Here is a 22,604-nt window from a genome sequence, read left to right as displayed (position 1 = left end):
ATGCTCTGATAGACTTTAGGGGGAGTGAAGTATTCTGCAGTACGAAAATTAACAGTGCTTCTACTGTGAAGCCATGCTGTTGTGATGGATGTGGTATGTGGTTTAGCACTGTCTTGCTGACGGAGACGTTGTCTGGATTGGAGCATATGTTGCTCTAAAAGCTCTCTCTACTTGCAGAGCTGCCCACGCCTTAGGCACTAATGCAACCCCATACCATCAGAGATGCAGACTACTTTAGACCTGAGCCAGGAGAACAAGCTGGATGCTCCCTCTCCTCTTTAGTCCACAGGTCACGGTGTCTGTGGTTTCCTCTGACCACAGAACAGTTTTCCATGTTTCCTCAGTCTATGTTAAATGAGCTTTGGTCCAGAGAAGACGGCGCTGTTTCTGGATCCTGTTCACATATGGCTTCTTCTGGTCTGCTGTGTGTCATGATCCAGGTTCTGAGTTGTTGTGTTTATTTGTTTTCTAGTGTGTTTCCTGTGTTTATTCAGTGTATTTCATGTTTCTAGTGTTTAGTTCAGTTGTCCTTGATGTTTTCTTTAGTCCTTGTGTTTCTGTGTATTTTGTGCTGATTTCCATGTTTCTAGTTTTATATTGTATGAAGTAATTCCCTGTGTTCCATGTTTAGTTTATTCCCTGTGTTTTATGTCTAGTTTATTCCTTGTTTCATGTCTAGTTTTACTCCTCCTGTTTCATGTTTAGTACTTCCCTGCTTCATGTCAGTTCTACATTCCCTGTGTTTCATGTTTAGTTAATTCCTGTGTCTCATGTTCAGTTTTATTCCCTGTGCTTCTTGTTTAGTTATTCCATGTTTAAGATTTACTCTCTGTGTTTCATGTTCAGTTTTCCTCCCTGTCTGAGTTTCCCTCCTTGTGTTTGGTTCTTTCTATCCTCCTGTGTTTCCCTTGTTCAGCTTCTGGTGTTTAGTTTTGTCATTCAGTCCTCGTGTGCTTCTCGTGAAATGTTCCATGTTTCCTGTTTTACTTTTTAGTTGCCTTCCCTTGTGTGTGATTCCAGTTTTGCTTCCTGCTTCAGTTTCCCTCCTCGTTGATTACCTTCACCAGTTTCACCTGTGTCTGATTGTCCACACCTGTCCTCCATTGTTAATCACTCCCTGTGTATATAAGCTCTGTCTCTCTGGGTCTGTGTCGGTTCATTTGATGTCTTCCTTGTGTCTGTCACTCCTCGTGCTTCTTTTGGATTTAGTTTGTTCCATGGACTTTGATTTTTGTAGTTCTTTTGTTTGTTAATTAAATCAGTTTTTTCTTTTATCTGTGTTTGGGTCCTCCCTTTTGAGTTTTTCCCTGCAAACTTGACACTGTGTTGGCAGACGATTTCTGGAACGTTCCTGAGCCCATGCAGTGATTTCAGTACAGAATCATGCCTGTTTTTAATGCAGTGGCCCCTGAGGGCCCCTTCAGTCTTGTCCCTTGCTCACAGAGATTTCTCCAGATTCTCTGAACTGTTTTATGATATTATGGTCTGTAGATGGAGGGACTTTCCAAGTCTTCACAATTTTACTTTGAGGAATATTTTTCTGAAATTGTTCCTCAATTTGCAGCCTCAGTTTTTCACAGATTGGTGAACCTCTGCCCATCTTTACTTCTGAAAGACTCTGCCTCTCTAAAATGCTCCTTTTATACCCAGTCATGCTACTGACTGGCTGCCAGTTATCTTTGTTCCAGCTGTTTTTCATGCACGCCACTTTCCCATCTTTTCGCCCCGTCCCTACTTTTTCAAGAATGTGGTAGTTTATTAAATCTGAAGCACAGATAAGCCTTTAAATTCAGTATCATGTTTCACTGCTGCCAGCTCAAGAATTGGAGCTTCCAGACCCTAAAGAATGTAAAAACAACAGTCATGAAAGTGCAGAGAGAGCCCTTATGCAGACAGAGATCTTCTGCTTTAACTTCAGTTCATCACACTGTGATTTCTTCCTTTTTCAGGCCTTTTTAGGGGAGTTCCATGAGTCACTGACAGCTTCTCTGCAGAATAAAACAGAGAAAGCAGAGACCTGTTGGGTGTCTGTTTTTCTGGTCGCCATATGCCTCTGTGCTCTCTGCTGCCTTGGAGTAAAGGAGAGGAGGCTGTGAGGTAATAGTGCGCAGGAGGGGGTGGAGAGAGAGAGAGAGAGAGCGAGAGAGGATATAGGACGAGCATCAATCGGTGGTTTGGCTGCAGACTGGTCGGGATCCCTCCGGAAACCTCGGTCTCTTCAGACATCAGGTCAGTAAAACCAAACGCACCGTGCGTCAGACTGTCTCAGTGGATCAGGGAGGGAGCAGCGGGGATGCTGGTGTCTGTTTGAATCTGTGGAGAAGAGGGTTTGAATTCGGGGTGCAGCTCTCAGCGCTGTGAGATGATTAGAAGCTGGAGGATACGGCAGGCTTTAGGCGTGAACCGCCGCGGTGTGCAGACATCCCTCCATCCAGACTGTCTGCAGGCTGCAGGTACCAGACTGCTGCACCTGGATGGAGTCTTTGTACTGCAGCATGCGGAAGAAGCTCCGCGAGGAAGAAGCGCTTTCTCTGCAAAGAAAATAAAAAAAATCACGGTTCATGTTTGAGTGTTGGCTCCAAACACGACCAGGCTGCTCCCTGTCCTCCCCTCTGCTCCTGCTATTCATCCTCTCACTCAGGTGAAGGCGGATGTGCTCGCCGCTATCAGCGCCATATCTCTGCTGTAGGTGAGACATGAGAGAGGAGAGAGAGGAGGAGATGGAGGAGGCTTCGGCTGACTGTTTTCACTGAAATCACTGATGAGGATGAGGCGGTATTCCCGCGCTGCTGCTGCTGGGTGAGGAGGGTAGGGATGGGCAAGATGGCCGGTAATGTTTCTGAGATATGTCCTCGTATTTTTATATGAACTATAGGCTAAGACTGCTTTATCCAAGGCTGCTCATGGGGGGGCTTTTTGCCCCCAGCCAAGCCGGGGGCAAAAAGCATGATTATATTTATAAACATAGATGTGATACTGAATTATTGTCAGGGTCTGTTTGGTGCTTGGACTCCAGAGCTGTTTGGTCCGCTTTAAACAAACTCTGGTCCGTTTCCCCAGATAGTCCGGTTCGTTTGGAGTGGTGTGAAAGCTCACACAAACTCTGGTGTGGACCAAACAAGCGGACTCTGGTCCGCTTGAAACAGGAGGTCTCAGTCCGCTTCCTAAGGAACCCTGGTGCGGATCGTTAGAGGTGTGAAAGAAAAGCAGACCAACTTGTGAACCAAAGACAGGAAGAAGCTTAAACTGTAATGATATACGGATTTATATGTGATATAATACTCTCAAATACATGTTGGTACCTCACTTCGCATCTGTGTATCCATGGCAACACGTCGTAGTCCGTGCTTATTTATTCGTCTCCTGTAAAGGACGACATGCTGGACAGCTCACCACCTTGCCGGCTGCTCATAATGCTGAAATGCAAGAGCAGCAACCACAAGACAGTTTAAATTCAGTGTTTTTTCATTGTTTATGTGGAAGAAAAGACAGGAGGAAGGAGTTTCATCTTCTTCTACGCCTTCATTTCTTCTTGGTCGCCGTTTGTTCGTGGCGACAGCGCTCCTAGCGGGCAGAGGTTGTAGGTGTTCAGACGGTTTGGTCCGCTTGACCAAGAGAGCAGTGTGAATGCGAACCAACAAAGGAAAGTGCAACAATGTTGCCATTTCTGTTCTAAAACAGGCCGAGTCCTCGGACTATCCGGTGTGAACGCGACCTTAGTCCATATGGACTTGTAGACTTGGCGGTGATGGGGAGGTGGAGGGTCGCTTGGAACCACGCCATGAATGAACTGATGGAGGAGAAAGCCACATTTAAAAGGGGCAGCAGAGATTTGATAGGCCAACAGTGAGGAAGTAGAGCACTGCTATTGGATAGGTGTGACCAGGTGATGCGAACAGCTGATTATGATGTGACAGAACAGAAGGAGGGAGTGCATGAAATCGTGCAGGCATGAACTACTAAACCCACATGGGGAATATGGTCTTCCTAACTGAACTTACGCTATAAGCTTCATTCATTTTTTTACCTGAATAACAATGATGGGAAGTTCGGCTCTATTCAGAGAGCCAGCTCTTTCGACTCCCGAACGACTCTTTATTTAGGATCTTTTATAGCCCTATATTTTACCTTAACTTCGCAAAAAATAATGCCTTATAATTGCCTAATTTTGTGCATTTATTCTGTTACAAAACCATTCCTAGGTTTAGCATTTAAATTCCACTGGTTAGGGATGTAGACGCGTGTTTGCACATGTGCAGTACAAATCGGGGACAGATCGGGTAGCTACAACCCCCCTCTCTGTTTTCACATGATGGTATAAAACTTTATCCTCACATGTGATTGGCCGCATGGCTGCTGTGCTGACCAATCAAAACAAAGTTCTGACCAGAGCTGGGGTTTGAGCACTATGAGGGCTAAGCAGTGAAAGGAAAAAAAAACTGGGAGCCGGCTCTCAGAGCTGCAGCCTTTGAGCATGACCCATCACTACTGAATAATAACATTAGGGGTCCTGGGTTGCTGGAGCCTATCTCAGCTGTCACCAGGGACAGGCAGGGTCCTCAGGACTGGTTAGAGGGAAATATCAGGGCACGCTCACACCTAGAGCCAATTAAGAGTCACCAATTAACCTAACGAGCATGTCTTTGGGGGTGGGGGAAGCCAGAGTACCTGGAGAGAACATGCAGACTCTACAGAGCTCTGACCAGGAAGTGAACCAGGAACCTCCTTGCTGTGAGGTGGCAGTGTTGACCCCAGTGCTGGTGCAGCCCTTTAAATCAGTAGTTCTCAACCTTTTCAGCCCGCGACCCCCAAAATAAAGGTACCAGAGACCGGGGACCCCCACTGTACCTGAAGGTGGTTCAACACAGCCATGCACATTAAAGAATAGTCATAGACAAGGTCACCCATGAGTGGGGTAAATGGGAGAGCTTTCTGCTGCCCAGCCAAACTGGGGGCTCATGGAGGTCAGCAAAACCATGGTCCATTATAAAGTTAAGCTGTGAAAGTCATAAATAACCACTCCTATCAAAGATAAAAATATATTTTTAATCGTTTGTGTAGTAAATTGCCTTCTTAAAAATGTAAATCTCTTTTGTTTAAAAAAAAGAAAAGAATTAAAATTGGATTAAAACGGCAAAAATGGGTTAATAATGGCAAAGAAAAGGTGAAAAAAGTGGTGAAATTGGATTTTAAAAGCAGCAGAAATGGGTTACAGGTGGCAACAAAAAATCAAAGGCAAAAATGGGTTAAAGTGGAAAAATGGGCATAAATATTGGTAAAGATGAGTTCAAAAGTGGCTGAAATGGCTTTAAAAAGGTAAAAATGTGTGGAAATTTGGTGAAAAAATGGAACTGAAAAATCTATATAAACTGGCAAAAAGTGTTAACTGAGAAAGAGAAAACAGGCAGATATTTGCAGATTGGTTAAACTAGCAAAGATCAGATATCAGATATTAAATGTGGGTAAAATGGGAAAAATTGGGGGTAAAAAAAGTGGTACAAAAGGGGTAAATAGTGGCAATAATGGGTCAACAGAGGAACATTTGTCTTAACTGGTAAGAATTTGTTTAGAAGTGTCAAAAACATGCAGAAAAAAGAGGTGGAAAGGTTTTAAAATGGACAAAAATAGGTGTTAAATGGCAAAAATGTATTACGATTGATGGGAAGTTTGATGAAAATGGGTTAAAACTGGTGTAAAGTGGCAACAGGGTCATTTATGAAATATTCGTATTTTTTTTTTTTTTAGACCCCTTCTCAGTGTTACGTGACCCCCAAGGGGGTCCTGACCCCAAGGTTGAGAACCACTGCTTTAAGTCATTATGGGTTTAAAACAAACAAATCACGAGTTAAAAGACACTTTGATGACACTGCTGATGATGGCGTGGGGAAAAATCCCTTCTTTTGCATAAATTTGACAGATGACTGTTTTGGTTCCAGCTTGCTGGCTCATGATACTGGGAGTGTGTTTCACTGCTGGCTTCATCGCCAAGCTCCTGGGTTCTGATTGGCTGTTAAAACCAGGTATCCCATGGATCTGTGAGAAGTCTTACCAAGTAAAATGAAGACTCTGAAAGTATGAAATCTTAATTTTACTAGTGAGAGGTTTTAAAGTTTAGACGGCACTCTGGCTAAGACGTTTCTTTAGCCAATCTTTGCTTTCTAGCTAAATATAATGTTTTTATTAGTGCTGCAGGACCTGGTAATGATTGCAATTAAACTGGACAGTAGTGGAAATTATGATTGCAATCAGGATATGATGAACTGAACTATAGTTTACTTGCATGGCTATTAAGGAAAATGCAGTATTGGCAAGTACACGAGTTTATGCACTGATCAGGTACCTTTTGGTTTAGCTTTATATTTAGCTTCGTTTAGCCATGCTAAATGTTAGTGCTATAAACCGGAAATGAATTCCTCTTCACTGCCGGTAAGCACTGCTTGCACAGGCTACCGTTTTTAAGGCAGTGAAGAAGAACCAGAGGAGCCACTGCAGCAGCAAAGAATGGAGGCTGTGTGATGTTTTCTTTGGATGTGATCGTTAAAATGCCTTCCAGACCGGCGCTGTCGTACACAGATGTGACACAGTTTACCAAACGTGAAAGAACTTTTGAACCATAAAACATTTCCTCTTTCTTGTTTTTCCTCTTGAAGCTAGCCATTGTTCCTTCCCACTGATGCTTTTGAGTCCCTTACAGCAGCATTTTCATCGAGCCTGGAACTGGTGTGACTTTTGGGGACTTTAACGATTAAATCCACACCAGAAAACCCGATACTGAATGACTTTTATCCATTTTAATCGAATTACAATCATTTATAACCACTAGTTTGAATGCTAACTTGAATGCTAACCGCCATATTGTTCACCCTTTGTGAGGGTCTGTCAGCCAATGGCAGGCTGTTCTGTAATCACGTCAACAGAGCATTAAAGAGAGAGAGAGATAGCCTGTGATTCAGCCTCCTGTATTATTGTTATTTTAATATTTAGCTGCAAAACTCGATAATCAGCAGGAAAACAACTCTAGGCTCACAGAGATGCTGTAATTATGATTCTATTTGATGAGTCAAATATTGGTCTGAGATCATTTTCTAGTCTGCACAGTCAGTCCAGAAAGTTCACACTGGTATCAGATCAGTACTCGTTATCAGAATCGAGTCAGGAAGGAAACAATGGTATCAGGACATCCCTACTTAATGCCGGTATTTTGTAAAAACCTTTTCAGTACTACCTAATAACAAGAGCCATGATCTAAGTGGTGAAAAAGTGGCAAAAACAGCATGAAGTAGCAATGAAAATAAGTTCAAGGTGGCAAGAATGGTCAAAAACAGCAAAAATTGTGAAAAGGGGGAGAAAAAGTGGAAAAATGGTCAGAAAGTAGCAAATATGGGTCAGAAATGACAAAAAATGAGTTACAGGTGGCAAAAAATGGTCCAAAAGTGGCAAAAAATGAGTGAAAGTGACTAAAATAGGCAAAAGGCAGTCAAGAATGGAAAAAATGGGCAAAAGAAATAGGAAACAGGTGGTATTTAATGGCAAAAGGTAGCTTGAATGGGCAAAAAATGCTGAAAAGGGCAAAAATGGGGGAAAATGGCAAAAAGAAGAGGCAAAAACTTGGCAAAAAGGAAATGAGTGGTATTTAATGACAAAAGTTGCTTATTTAGACAAAAAGTGGCAAAAAATGGTAAAAAAAAAAGTGACAAAAATGGGCTAAAAGTGGCAAAAATTTGGGGAAAAAAAGTGGTTGCAAAAATAGGGAAAAGATAGTATAAGTTGGCAAAAAGTGGCAAAAAATTGTAAAAAGGGCAAAAAAGGCAAAAAGAATAGGCAAAAATTTGGGGAAAAAAAAGAAACAAGTGGTATTTAATGGAAAAAGGTAACTTAAGTAGAAGATAAGTGGCAAAAATGGTTAAAGAGTGACAAAAATGAGTTTAAAGTGGCAAAAATTAAGAAAAAAAAGAAGTTGCAAAAATGGGCAAAAATAAAAATGGACAAAAAATAGAAAAAAAGGGTATTTAATAGCAAAAGGTAGCTAAAATGGGCAAAAAATTGTGAAGAAGGGCAAAAAAGTTTCCCTTTTTTAAGGTTTTCTGGAGAATAATGATAAAAATAGGACATTAAAGAGCCACAGATAATCACTAAAGAGCCACATGTTGAGGATCACTGATCTAATCAATTATCCAATCAAATCCATAAAAAGTCAAAACATTGATCTGCATCATAGTCATCTTGAAGCTAGGCTTTTATTTTGAAATTCCATTGTTTCTCTCTGTAATGTAATGTATGGTGTTGTGTTGAATGATAATGAACCTTTAAATTTACACACCTACGTCTCTCTCTTTGGTTTGAAATTATGACGGATGATCTTTTTTTATATTCAGATCCCTCTGATCATTAAAATATCAGAGATCTGATCATTTTCACACATGATATTAGAAAATGTTGACATCTTTTATAGAGTCTGTTGTTGCCCATGGTTTTGTGCAGTTAGGAGGAGTTTGCACTTTTTAATAATCAAAAACTAAACAAAGCTGCCCAGTATTTGGTGTCTCTGCGTTTGTTATCAAACTCTGACCATCATTTGTTTTCCTTCCAGAGAAAAATCAGAGATCCATGTTGTGTTTCACCATTCTGCTAAATATAGTAGGATTAGATGTTTTTGTGCGTCTCACCCAGCCCTAGAGGAGGGCCAGGCCGCCGGCTCCAGTGCTCCTCCTCCTCCTCCTCCTCCTCCTCCTCTGCAGCAGCAGCAGCATCTCGGCTGCTGGTGGCTGCTGGAGAGTCTGAATTATTTATAGCTGCCAGAGCATTGATTAGCTTTATGTAATGCACAGGGAGCGTTATGTGGGGGCTGTCATAGTGGAGGCTTGTGTTTGTGTATCAATGAAATAGTGCTGGAAAGGAGAGCTGAGGTGTTCTGCACACACCGTGTGCATGAATGCATGTCTGTGCGAGTTTGACAGAGCTCTGAGCAGCCAATCAGAGAGAGACTGAATCGTATTCTATAAAACAGGACAGTCCTTTCAAAATAAGAGACTTTCTAAAATGAGTATGTGCACATTTGTCATAAGTAGACTGTAATTTCATCTCCATGTATTCTCTGCTTTAAGAACCAGAGGTTACAGTTTGCATTTTTCTGCTAGAATTTGGTCGCAGCTTTTGCATCTCAAACACATAAAAATCATAGTTAATGACCCCAAAACATGTCAGAATCGAGCCTAAATAAAAAAAAATACCACAGTTATCCTCTTGATATAATTCTTGATAAATGTGCAGAGTAAGAAAACACCCTCGATAGCGCTCTGAAGCACGTCAGTTTGTTTGTGTCATGAAAAGTCCTCAGAGAATTCAGTTTCCTGTCATTTATAACACAGATAAATCAAACCCTGCTCTCTAAGAGGCTTGGACCTGCAGATCTTTGTGCATTTTTCCTCTGAAAATAATTTACTGATGATTGGGACGGTTGCTGCTTGAGTTTCCGTCTAATCCTCTAATCTTTCTGCTTCTTGAATGTGTGATTATTTCATCTGGAGCTGCTGAACTACAGGTTAAGCTTTTCCTGATGTTCAGACTGTTTGAATCATGTCTGAAATGCCACAGCGGACACTGTAAGACCGGGAAAATGGTGATAAAACTTCATCAAAAGAGGCTTTAGCTTCGTGTTTTGTGTTGGATCTCTGCAGACAATCAGAGCTGTCACAACAAGAGTCAGCGGATTTCCTCGCTATCGTACTCTTCATCTACTGAATCTAAAGAACACAACAGACAGGAATCATAAATTAAAGAGTCACTGTCTGGACGGTAAGCAGAGGAGAGGGAACAGGGTGGAGATGAGAGCATCCAGTAAAGAGCTCTTTAGTTTTCCTCCAGGCTGTTTGAAGAGAAAATCAGTGATCTGAAAATGTGCAGCAAACACTGGAGAGCATGAAAGAGCTCCCTGTGCTCACAGTGTATGATGTGAAGGAAAAGAGCTGAAAAAATGACCACAATTTTATTTACTAAGATTTTTTTAGACCAAGATGTCCGAAAGAAGAATTAGAGAGATCCTGACTTTTGTTTTGATTTGTTTTGATTTAACCTCTGAAGCCCTAGCAGGACCAAATTTGGTCCTTGAGCTGAACAAACTTGGTCTGTGCACTCTAGTTTTGTACAAAAACAGTCGTGTTACACGTCAAATTAAACAGAAGAAGCTCAGCTACAAGCTCAAATAAACTATTTTTTACCTGCAACACATCCAACTCAAAAAGGACTCAAATCAATGACCACATATCAAAGTAGCAGTAGCGCTACGTAGCCAGACACTTCCGCCTCCTACTGAATACCCCTTGCCATTAAAATACCGCTTTTTTCCTTTTTTGAGCCATTTTGCAACTTCTTTTGCCACTTTTTCCACATTTATTCCAATTATCCCAGACTCCCAGACGTTTGCCTCTTCTTTTTGCCAATTTTTCCCATTTTTGCCCTTTTTCACCATTTCTTTTTTTTTTGCCACTTTGGGCTACTTTTGCCTTACATACCACCTATTTCCTATTTTTTTGCACATTTTTTGCCACTCTTGACTGCTTTTTGCCCATTTTAGTCAATTTTCACTCATTTTTTTGCCATTTTTGGACCATTTTTTGCCACCTGTAACTTATTTTTTTTGTCACTTCTCACATATTTTTGCTACTTTCTGACCATTTTTTCACTTTTCACCCCCTTTCACACATTTTTGCTGCTTTTTGACCATTTTTGCCACCTTTAACTTATTTTTATTGCTACTTTAAGCTGTTTTTGCCACTCTTCACCACTTAGATTGTGGCTCTGTAAAGGTTTTTTTCAACAATTTGGCTCTTTGGTTGAGCAGGGTTGAGTAACACTGATTATGACTATCTTTTTTCTTTAAGTTTTAATAACCAATGTCAGCCTGTAGACTCTCCTGTCTCCTCTACTGGCTGCACATCAGTGCTCAGCTGATGGAGGAGACAGGATAGAAGCTTTTATGTTTTTTTTTTTTTAAAGATTTATTTTTGGGCTTTTTCGAGCCTTTATTAGAGAGAGGACAGTGGATAGAGTCGGAAACAGGGAAGAGAGCGGGAAGATAGTGCCATGGGCCGGATTTGAACCCGGGTCGCCTGCGTACATGGTGCCTTAACCACTCGACTACTGGCACGCCCAAAGCTTCTGTGTTATGGTTAAAAATGAGTTAATCACTTTGAAGAAGCAGATAAAATTGAAAAAGGGGAAACAGAAATATTGTTGTCAAAAGGCTATCCTTCTTTTGCTGCACTTTCTAAGAAAATCCACAAAAAATGAAAGGCTTTAGGGGAAAAATTGTCTCTGGAAATTCAAACAGTCTTAGCAGATATCTTTGTTATAACAAGATTGGTCTTGCAATGCACTTTTGTGCCGTAAAATTTCGCTGCCATGCTACAATGGTGATGAGGATTTAGTGATGATTAATCTCATGCACCTGTGTGTGATCAAAATGTTACATATTATCAAAAACAGTGAATGTGCAGCATGTCCTTGTGGTAGAGGCAGATTTATTGTGAAGAAAATCACCTTACTAAAGCGTTTTTGTGTTTCCTGCCTTCTCAGTCAGGGCGTACTCCACCTCTTATCCAGTGACAGCTGGGATCTAGCCAACTTACAACCCCAAACAGGAAGATAAAGGATGGTAAATGTAGATGATGAGAGTAGAAATCATTGCTGGTTGACTTAACCCACCTCTTTGCTAACCTGTGTTTGCTGTAGCTGCAGTCCTTTATTTTATTGCTCTTATATCTGAGTTTTTCCATATTTGACTGTCAGACAGCTACATTTTGTGCAGCTTTACTTCTTTTTCTTCATCCTCATCCATCTCTCAGCCGCAGTGTTTGTTTGAGACGAGATAACTTTCCTCTTTTAAGATTGAAAAGTTGCATATTGTAGCTCTAAAGCTCCTTGTGTAGGTGTAATTTCTCCTGACCTTTACTATGACCCCTTTTTACAGCAGTGTGGAGGATCCTGTTTCTCATGACAACCTCACAATGAGCTCATGAGCCTTCAGAACTCGACACACGTCAATATATCAGCAACTAAAGCAGCTGACGAGCGTTATCAGCCGTCGTGGCTGCACTGACTACAGGCTCACGGTTATCAGCGCTGCATCTCTCCTCTGTACTGGGATGATAGCGTGGCCACAGATGAATACAGCTCCACCCTCGCTGGTGGAATCACTCCGGAGCAGCGAGGTTTGAGTGGCAGCTGCTCTGAAAGATTCGTCAACACACTGGCATTCTCGCCGTGTCTGTCACCCTGCTGGTGCCATCAACAGGCCGCTGTAGATGTTAGCTCGGTCACTGTCAGCTGTACAGAGAGGTGACCCCATCCTGCTGACTGTTAGGGATGTTTTTATGACATTTAAAGATGCCAACCACATCTACCTGCAGCTCAGAGGCTGACTTTACAGCTCTACTTACAGTTCTAGGGCACAGTTTTGTTCACATCTCCTGTGAGTCCACACGAGTCAAGCCCAAAACTGTCTCTAGAGTCAGACTACTATCAAATGAACCAGACTTTGGGGTCAGTTGTACTTGGATGTGGGCCCAGGTCCCTAATGTGAATCCACCCTTAAAGGGCCAACAGGTGTTTTATGATTAAGGCTCAGTGAGATCTGAACGGTTCAGGTTTTTGCTAATCTGTGTTTATACCATGCATGCACAGCAGTCAGTGCTGGTAGAACTGTGCATTTCACCTGGTAGAGCTGATGTAGCTGAGCATGTTAAAGGGATATTTCACTATTTTTTAAGCTGAGCTGTATATCTAGCCATAGTAGTGGCATTATAGCCTGCAGTGACTTCAGTGAGTGTTGCTCCTTTAAGAAGGACTCGCTGGTTTTACCGGCCAGGAAGCTAGGCTACACAGCGTCACAGATGGTACAGTTTCTCTGCGGTGTTTAGTGAGTTTTTAGTAAAAATGGGCTACAAAAAATTTTGGCTCAGACGTCTGCAGCACTGAAAACTTTTGAAGCTTTTTTTTTTTCTTACCCAGAAAGCCTCTGAGTTTTATTGCTATTTTTCAATGCAGGCTTTACATGTGCTCCTGCATTACAAAAAAGACAAACACAGAGGCTTTCATGGGTATAGAATAAAAGCCTAAAAAAAAATTTGATGAGGGGCAATGCATTTATCATTATATAATTATTACTTACTATTATTAATATTACATGATTGATGGATTCACCCATTTCCGTGTTTCTCACTGGTGAATCCATCTTGCAAAGCTCCCGTCTGAACTGTTTGGGCCCGGTTAGAAAAGTGACTGGACCAATCAGCAACGAGGGGCAGTACTTTTGGGTGCATGGAGTCGTGACGTAAGCAAGCAGCAACAAGAGGCCGGAGTGGTGGAAGAGATAAGCGTGGATTCTGCGAAAGCGTAACTTGACACCTGATGGATTTTTTTCATACATCCATCTGAAAAACCTCTAATAGATGGTGTTTGGGAAAGAGCAGAGCCTTTGAAAAAAAAAAACTCAGAGGGTGATTGGATGAAAGTTCTCTGTCACATCTTTACGGGCCAATCAGAGCTACAAAACACGTGATGTAGCCGCTACCTAGCAGTAAACTCCATAGAGAACAGCATAACGCAAACCATGGTGACTGTAGACATATCAGTACACGACTTTTGTCGTTTTTGAAAAGGAAACAACCCACTGCTGTTCTTTTTTCTTCTTTTAACCAACAAATGTCGTCAAGTTCTGGTGAAACTGGCGCTTTAGCAGCATCCACGCTAATCTCTTCCTCCATAATTGCACTGGCGTCTTGTTGCTGCTTGCTTACATCACGACTCTGCCGCACCTGAAAGTATTGCTCCTCGACGCTGATTGGTCCTGTCACTTTCTAACCGGGTCCAAACGGTACAGATTGGAGCTTTGCAAGATGAATTCGCCAGTGAGAAACACGGAAACAGGCGTATCCATCTGCTTTACAAGGTTCACGAAAGTGCCAGCTTTATCAGAACTTGACGGCATTTCTTCGTTAAAAGAAGAACAAAGAACAGCAGTGAGATGTTTTCTTTTCAAAAACGACAAAAGTCGTGTACTGACATGTCTGCAGTCGCCATGGTTCTCGTTATGCAGCTCTCTATGGAGTTTATTCGTCGGTGGCAGTGCTCCCCGTTTTGGGGCTACCACGTCACGTCACGTTTTTTTTCAAAGGCTCTGCTCTTTCCTAAAAGCTGTCTTTTGAACGTTTCCAAAGTGTCAGGTTAATTATATTTTATTTTATAACAACATTCAATCGCAATTATTTTGACTCATCGCAAATTGAAGGGAATGATGATTTTATGTCTTTCTCATTTTTTAAAAAAGTCAAATATCAACAAAAGGAAAAAAAGCAGATTTTTTTTGCAAATTATGCCAGGAAGAGTTTACTCTTGAATGTTTGCATGATGTGTAGAGAACATCTCTGCCTTAAATAATATATTTAACTGGTATTTTGACAGACATTTCAGGTTAGAGAAATATTGCACCTGCGATTTGAAAATTGCGCTAGGACACGTTGCGGTTTATTGTAAATTTCCATTAATTGTCCAGCCGTACTGCTCCGGCCACAGCTGATGCCTTTGTGAACAGATATCTGAGGAACACTTCAGATAAGATCAGATATTCCTTTATTAGTCCTGCAAGGGGAAATTCCAAACGTTCCACTTTGAGGGATTTCTTTATACTTGCACAACTCTGAAGAGAACTCTGTTTACTCTTAGTCAAGGTTGGACTCAGTAGAATTGAATGCCATAGGTCAAAGGTCAAGGCCAGTAGGCCTGAGTTTCATCCCTTGCTTGTTACTAGGATATCTCAAGAGCACTCACAGGGAATTTGTGCAAACTTTGCATGAATTTTTCCTTTGCCTTAAAGATAAACTCTTGGATTTGGAGTTCAGAGTTTCAAAGACATTGTTCATTTTCACCCCTTGCTTTTGGAGTGAAAGGTGTAAATCTTGTGCGCACTATAAACCACGTTTAAATTTTTTTTTTTTTTTTTATCACTCTAGGCTAACATTAACAGAGACAGAACTCCAACAATAGTTAGCACGGCTGCAGAGGCTCATGATCCACCTGCTGGTGGTTCTAGCTCTGTTATATTTTCCTGAATCTGGGATCTCATGCACTGCATTTGCATCCCAACAGAGCCAACAAACTTGCAGATAAAGGGCATGTTCATAGCACTGGATAATGTTTATGATAATGCTCCTAAACGCTGCAGACTGAACACTTCTGAACATCTGATACCGTTGTCTGTGTCGTCATTCTTTCACTCAGCAGGAGCCTCAGAAGACGTCAGAGGGATTTCATAAAAGATGCATTATTTATAACTGGCTGCGCCCTGAAATACCTTCAATAAGGCTGCCTGCGGTTCTTTATTTAGTCAATGTGACTGTTTTCATGCTGAGATGCTTCTCACCACAACCCGCCTCAGACCTCACCCAAAGGTTCAGTCAGGAAACAAAGAGACGTCTGTCTGCATCTGTGAGGGCAGATTCACAGCTTTATTTATTTAAACACCTTCAGTCTGTGCATGACGACATGAAAAATTCAAAATATCATCAATTATACAGAAATTATGATGAAGGTGATGCTAAGCTTCATGGGAGAATGAGTCTCCAGGATTCAAGACGTGAAGGTTTGTGTGGCAAATAAGGGTACGGTTAGGGTCCATTTATGTTCTCTAAGGTATAAAAATGCTAGTTATTTACCCTTAAAGTTTGGTCTTCATGGTACTTAAATGGTATTTAATACCTTAAATACAATAAAGTAACAAAATATTCAAGGGTTCTTTTTTAGTACCGTTTTCTCCACACATAATGGTACAACAAACAAATAGGGGTACAATTAAAACGTCACTGTCGGTGCTTGTACCATAAAGCAAGGGTGTCAAACTCAAGGCCCGGGGGCCAAATCCGGCCTGTGGAACAGTTAAATCCTGCCTGCAAGATGATCTCATATTTCTGTTTTAACTGGCCGTCAGTCTGAGGTCTGCAGATTTCCTCAAGTCTAAAAATGTAAACTTATCCTGATGATTTAAGATATCCTTGTTAAGTCATAAAATCTGAAAAAGGAGTGAAAATAATTATATAAAAAATCAGGAATGAGGGAAAAGAGATTAATTTGTTTCTAAATTTCATATTTTCAATTTTGCATTTCACAATAAGGACTTAAGATTGGGATTTGGAGTTTAAATTTTGTACTTTGAACATTTCAACTCATAATTTTGACTTCTTCTTTAATGTTTTGAGCTTTCAGAGTCATAATATAAAATTCTAAGTCATGTTTTGACCTTTTTAAGTAATTATGTTGTATTTTTCTCATATTTTCACCTCCTTACTTTGACTTCGTAATCACATATTTTGACCTTTTAGACTCAATTTAAAATTTTGAATCATATTTTGACATTTAACCCTTTAAAGCCTGAAAACACAAATTAAATGTTTATTTGACTTTCTAATGAAAACAAAAAAAAAAAAAAAAAAAAAAAAAAAAGAATAAATAAAAATAAATAAATAAATAAATGAATAAATAAAAAATCTAAATTCCTATGAAATTTAACATATATTTTTTTGAATCTCATTTGATACTATAGTTGTTTTTGGTAACTGATAATCCACTTGGGGGCATTTTTATCATTTATCAGATTGTATTCAGAAGTTTTTTTTTGTCATTTTTGATCATTTTGATTAGATAGCGGTATCATAAAAGTATGTATGAAATATGATACAACAGGCTGTAAGGGGTTAATTTCGTGATTACAAATTTTATTTCATAATTTTTCCTCTTAAGCTCATAATTTCAACTGTCTTTCTGATATACTTGCCTTTAAAAAACATAACTTTTCAATTTCATGTTTTGACCTTTGTGAACTAATAAATTTACTTTTCTCAGATCATGAGCCTTTAAACATTTCTTTTTGACTTTTTTAAACTCAAAATCATTCATCATTGGTGCAAAGGTTTATTTTCATATTCTGTCACTGGTGAAATGAGGTTGACAGTTTATGGTAGAAAAGATGAACCTGTTAGGGTCCTCAGGTTAGTCCTGAATCCAGAATCCGGTCCCTGCTGTGATTGAGTTTGACACAAAGGTACATATTTGTACTTTTTCCTCATGTTGAGGTACTCAAAGTCACTCTCTGTGCAAAAAACGACTGTCATAACAAAAAAGTGTTTCCTTTTTCAATAGAAAAAAGAAGTGCATCAGCTTTAAATAAAACAAATATGGGAAAAATATATTTTGTCAAAGTTATCTTGCTAATGGTATACAACAGTAGTGCAACAACTTTGATTAAATATTTGAAATAAATAGAAATTATAAGTGTATAAAAATATATATATATATATGTGAATTACATAAAAATGTTAGATTTCTTAGATATTATACTTCCCATCATCCTCTTGTTTTATTGGATACAGATTTGCAGTTTACCTGTTTTGATTGGTGATTACATGTGTCAATCATAAGCAGTCAGTGCTGATTGGTTGTTGGAGTGTAACAAAGAAGTGCTGGGGCAGCGACTCAGCATTTTTGCTGCAGTGCAGGTTTGCTGAAAAAGTGTTCTCCATGGCGCTGGCAGAGCTTACAGCTGAAGACCTGATAAAAAACTTTATTGAAACAGGTATAGAGCTGACTGAAGTTAAGGCCCAAAGGTTCAGCGGTAAGTTTTTATTTATTTTACAACAGTTCCCTTTGGACAACTGCCAAGGGGAAAAATATTAGCACCCGCGGGCTAACATTTGTGGGGCGGGAGCTAACAGACGGCTAGCAAGAATCCACCGGTCCTGATGTGAAGTTTAACACAGGGCTAGTTTCAGCTTGTGTGAGCAACTTGAGGCTACAGAGAAGCTGCCAGTCAAGAGGGAAAATACTGTTAGCACACAGTAACAATAACTACTAAAAGTCATGGGCTGGCTAGTTTTAGAGAATGTCAGTAGCAAAAGAAAAGCTTAAAGAAAATTAGCTGTCAGGGTGCTGTGGATCCATCAGATAAGAGGGAAACAGCAGCTAGTAGCACGTAGGCTAACGGATGCACGCTAGTTAGTTTAAAAAAAAATTAGAAGGCACTTTGAATCCATCAAATGAGAGGAAGAGGTTTGCGGCTAGCATTAGCGCTCTAATTTTAACCCTCTGGAACCGTTTAAATATTTGTTCCACTTAGGACCTTTAGTGCATAATATGCGGTCCTCATGTTGTCGCTGATAAAAAATATTATTCATTCATATTTTATTCTGCTTTCATTGAGCTCATTTTATTCAGCTACATCCGACCTCAATGTTCATATAGAACATTTTTGCATTTTTAAAGATTTGACCCTTTAAATGCCAGATATTTGTTATGATGGCTCCATGTTTTCAGATGGAAAAAAAGAGGAAATATGAAGTTTTTTCAATGCACTACATGCAAAGTAGATTTTTTTGTTGTGGATTATTACAGCCTGGGATATGTCAATGATTGGCTGCAACATTGCTTTTTATGCATTATAACTGTTTATGCAGTGACAAATACTCACATTTAGGACCATAATATACGCCATTGAAACCCATTCTAACTGTAATTTTTGATCTCCCTGCCATCAAAGCATAATACATACATTTTATTATATCTGGGTGTCAGTCTAACTTTGACCTTAAAAATTGATCGCTTTCAGTACTCTGCACCAGTGGCATCATTTTGACCATATTTGGCACATGGAGAATAAACATGCTATTTCTATTAGATGGCACTGTCACATTTGACCCCTCCCTCGCGTGTGGATGGATGTGTGTGTGTGTGTGTGTGTGTGTCTGTGTGTGTACATTTATAACTTTGAATTTTGAACTTCTGCACTAAAACCACATGAAACAGAATGAATGGAAAAACAGTGGCACCTGAAGGCCTTTGCTCATAATGTCATAAGGTCATACACACACACACACACATACCACCACAAACACACACCCACACACACAGGTCCATACACACAAGCATACCACTTCAAGTAAATCAAATATGGGGCATCTTCAATCACATCAGAGATGCTGCAGAAACAGAAACAATAACAAACTGGAGCTTTTTGGTGAGTTGTTTACACAGCTGCGCCTGCAGCCGAAGTTTATAAGAAGGCAACCTGTGGAACTGCTCATTTTGTACCTGGCAATATGGAAAGATGTTCCCAAGACGAAGTGCAGCTTTGGATGTTGTTTTGAAGTCTGATGACAGCTAGCAAAGGGCATCAGACTTGGAGGACACAGAAGAGGAAGAGGATTGTGTCTGAATCCCCTTCTGAGAGCTCAACTGTGTCCTCTGACAGTGGGGAAGGTGAGACAGCAGAGGCCACAATATGGACTTCCAGAGGCGGGGCTATTGAGCGGGCCCCCACTTAATATGCTGTTAGAGACAATTACATTCAGAAAAAATTCCACTGTTTTTCCAAATCAAATATATTCTAAATGTTGACACAACTTGGATCCTGTGCTGAAAAATGTTGGTTCCTCTTTGTTATGACGGTCGTTTTCATACATGAAGCGAAAGGGTCGGTGAAGAATGGACAGTACTCAGGACAGGACAAGAGTTGGTCCTTCAAGCATGACACATAGTTGACCACACGCTGCATGTAGCAGTTAGTCATTGTGTTTAACTATGACAGAGGAAGTGTTTGTTGAGGATTTATTGTGCAATATTGTGTTAAAATTAGGGCTGTCCAAAGATTACAATTTTTAATCACAATTAATCTTAGGATTTCTGTAATCACGATTTCCCATTTTAAAATGACACTTAAAATTACACATAAGATGCTGATGACTTGTCCATTGAGCTGTCTGAATTTTAAGGTATAATGGGACATGAAGGGGCAGAGATGGACTTTTTTTTACATCTGTGTCTGCAGGGAGACAGTGGCATGGCTCAACCAAAATGTTCTGAAAGGCCCAAGAAAGCAACAAAGGCACTCTAACTGTAGTCTTTGAGTAATGGCAATTAGTGATCAATCTTGACAGGCCTTGTTAACAATGTTGTCACCAGAGGTCCAAGGATGGTCTTTTAAGGTACAAATCATGAGGATACAATTAAGTACCCCATGTTAAGGGTACCTTAAGGGTGCTGCCTCATTTGTACCTTTAAAGGTACAAAATCAGGCTTCTGTTTCTGAGTGTGTGGTTGATTAGTTTCCACTGATAAAGGTCAATAAACTGTCACTGTTTTATTTCACAGCTCTCAGGCAGATGTGAAGATCAGATGAAGTTGCAGAAGGAACTGTGAGAACATCGATACTGCAGATTGAAGTAAGATCAGATCTGTTTTTAAACTCTAAACCTTAAATCAGACTGCTTAGATTTAGATTACACACTCACAGTGCAGGATTCAACTTTCATAGCAAGTTTACACATCAGGAGTTCTCATTAGAACTTTGAACTCTCTCTAGCTCTGCATGGCTGAATGTTTTCCAACATCGTCCAGGTCCAGGGTTTTCCATCCTGAAAGGCTTTCAGTCTAGCTCTTTGCTCCTGTTTTAAAAAATGAATGTGTTTCAATTCTGACGAAACTGCCACTGTGGCTGCATCCAGGCAGTTAACCCCCGACAATAACGGCCACAAATGATTATGCACCGATATGATACCGTTTGGTTTAGCTTTATATTTTGCTGCGTTTAGCCATGCTAAATGTTAGCGCTATAAACCAGAAACAGTTCTTCTTCCCTACTGGACATGCACGAGCTACTGTTTTTAGAGTGAAGAAGAACCAAAGGACTCACTGCAGCGGCAAAGAATGGAGGCTGTGTGATATTTTTTCCCTGAATGTGATCGTTAAAATGCCTTCCTGACCGGCGCTGTCGTACTCGACAAGAAGTGACACAGTTTATCAAAAGTGAAATAACTCTTGAACATAAATCGTTGCCTCTTTCTTGTTTTTCCTCTTGAAGCTAGCTGTTGTGCCTTCCCATTGACAATAGTGTCAATGGGAAGGCATTTGAATCTGAAATGAATTCCCATTGCCTTTGAATCTGATCAAGAGAGGGGGGCAGAACTTTATTCAAAGGGGTAAGGCCCAAATCTGGGGGTGGGCTAACCCCCTCACATGGGGAGGGAACAGATTTTTCTGGTACTTGAGAGGATTGTTGACAGGTCAGGGGCACACATTTTCATTAGAAAAGCCTGAAAAAGTGTATTTTGCATAATATGTCCCCTTTTAACTGTAATGGACTTGACTTGGACTCTTGGTCCATATCTGGCAACCACACCCACTGGATCATGTAAATGATTGTATTTTTAGAGGAAATCCCCCTTGTGACCTCTCCTAAGATTGGTTTATTTCACTTTAAAGTCCAGTTGAATCACACCAAATTAAACGCAACATCATAAAAGTTTAAATTTGATTGTAAACTGTACTACTTTAAAATGCTGCATGAAGCCTTTTTGAATGTTGTGTTCCAGCTGCTTTGAGAAGAGTTAAACCCTGCACTTCCTGTCTGCTGCTTTCTCTAATACCAACTCTAATGAAGTCATCATCCACCTGTCCGTCTGTCCGTCCCTGCTCTCTGTCGCTGATCAGCTGCAAATTGATGAGTCATCCTAAAAAGCATCTGAGTCACCGGCGCCTCTCCGGATCCTTCTGTGTCTACCTGTGATAGATTTCACTTTTGTTTTCCATTAGATGAGTCACTGTAAAATATTTAGAAGTTTATTGGTTTTTAATGACCACTCAGATGTTTTATGAGCTAAAGGTCAGAATAACAGGACATCACTGTGACCTCATCATTTCCTCCTAAACCAACAGAATCCCTGCAGGGCTTTCTCTTATCTCTGCTCTTTTAGTACTGGCAGTTTCTCTTACAGTTACGCTGGATCAGCGAGTCCTCTTCAACAGTGAATTGCAACTTACCTCTTTTACAGAACAGCTGGGAATACAGATGTGTTACCTTTATATTTATTTTATATATCAATCATGGACAATATAACTTGGCTTTTTTTTGTTTTTGTTTTTGTTTTTTTTACAAAAATTAAGAAAAAATACCCTTTTTATTGCTAATTGGAAAACAGATTTCTACAAAGCAATGTCAGCTAAATAAAAGCATGCAATGTTAAATAAGTGACTGCATAAATATTCCCCTCCTTCTAGCCAGTATTTAGTAGAGTCACCTTTGGCTCTGAGTCTGTGTGGATAGGTCTCAAACATCTGGACTCTGTCATTTTACTCCATTCTTCTTTACTAAATTGCTCAAGCTCTGTCAGGTTGTTCAGGTATCAGGCATGGATGGCCCTTTTCAAGTCCAACCACAAATTCTCTGTTGGATTGAGGTCTGGGCTTTGACTTGGCCACTCCAGAACATTCCCTGTGTTGCCTCTGTATGCGTCATCTCATTCTCCTGCTGGAAAATAAATCTTCTCCTAAGCTGTAGCTCTCTTGCAGACTGAAAAAGATTATCCTCCAGGATTATCCTATACTTTTCCCCATTCATATACCTTTACAAGTCTTCCAGGGCAGACTGCTGAGAAGCATCCCCACAGCATCATGCTGCCACCACAGTGCTCCACAGTAGGGATGGTGTGTTTGTGGCGATGTCAGTGTTTGTCGTCTTGTCTGATGGTCAGAAAGCTCAAAGAACTTTCTTCCTCTTGGCCATG

The 22,604-nt window shown here is 40.3% G+C and overlaps 1 protein-coding gene across 2 annotated transcripts in view; it reads left to right on the top strand.

Annotated features, from left to right (window-relative positions):
* The first annotated feature begins 2,153 nt into the window (after nucleotides 1-2,153).
* Nucleotides 2,154-22,604, top strand: part of LOC121516022 (complexin-2) — a 69,263-nt gene continuing 48,812 nt past the window's right edge. Inside the window, exons 1-2 of one of the 2 annotated variants that reach the window (XM_041797053.1) lie at nucleotides 2,154-2,229; nucleotides 20,194-20,264. The gene's annotated coding sequence lies outside the window, so the exon portion shown is untranslated. Of the gene's footprint in view, nucleotides 2,230-17,525; nucleotides 17,663-20,193; nucleotides 20,265-22,604 lie in introns of those variants that run through there. The other variant, XM_041797052.1, reaches the window with a different exon arrangement.

The sequence above is a fragment of the Cheilinus undulatus genome, linkage group 10 (assembly GCF_018320785.1).
Source record: "Cheilinus undulatus linkage group 10, ASM1832078v1, whole genome shotgun sequence".
Classification (NCBI taxonomy): Eukaryota; Metazoa; Chordata; class Actinopteri; order Labriformes; family Labridae; genus Cheilinus; species Cheilinus undulatus.
This window is presented reverse-complemented; position numbering and strand designations above follow the sequence as displayed.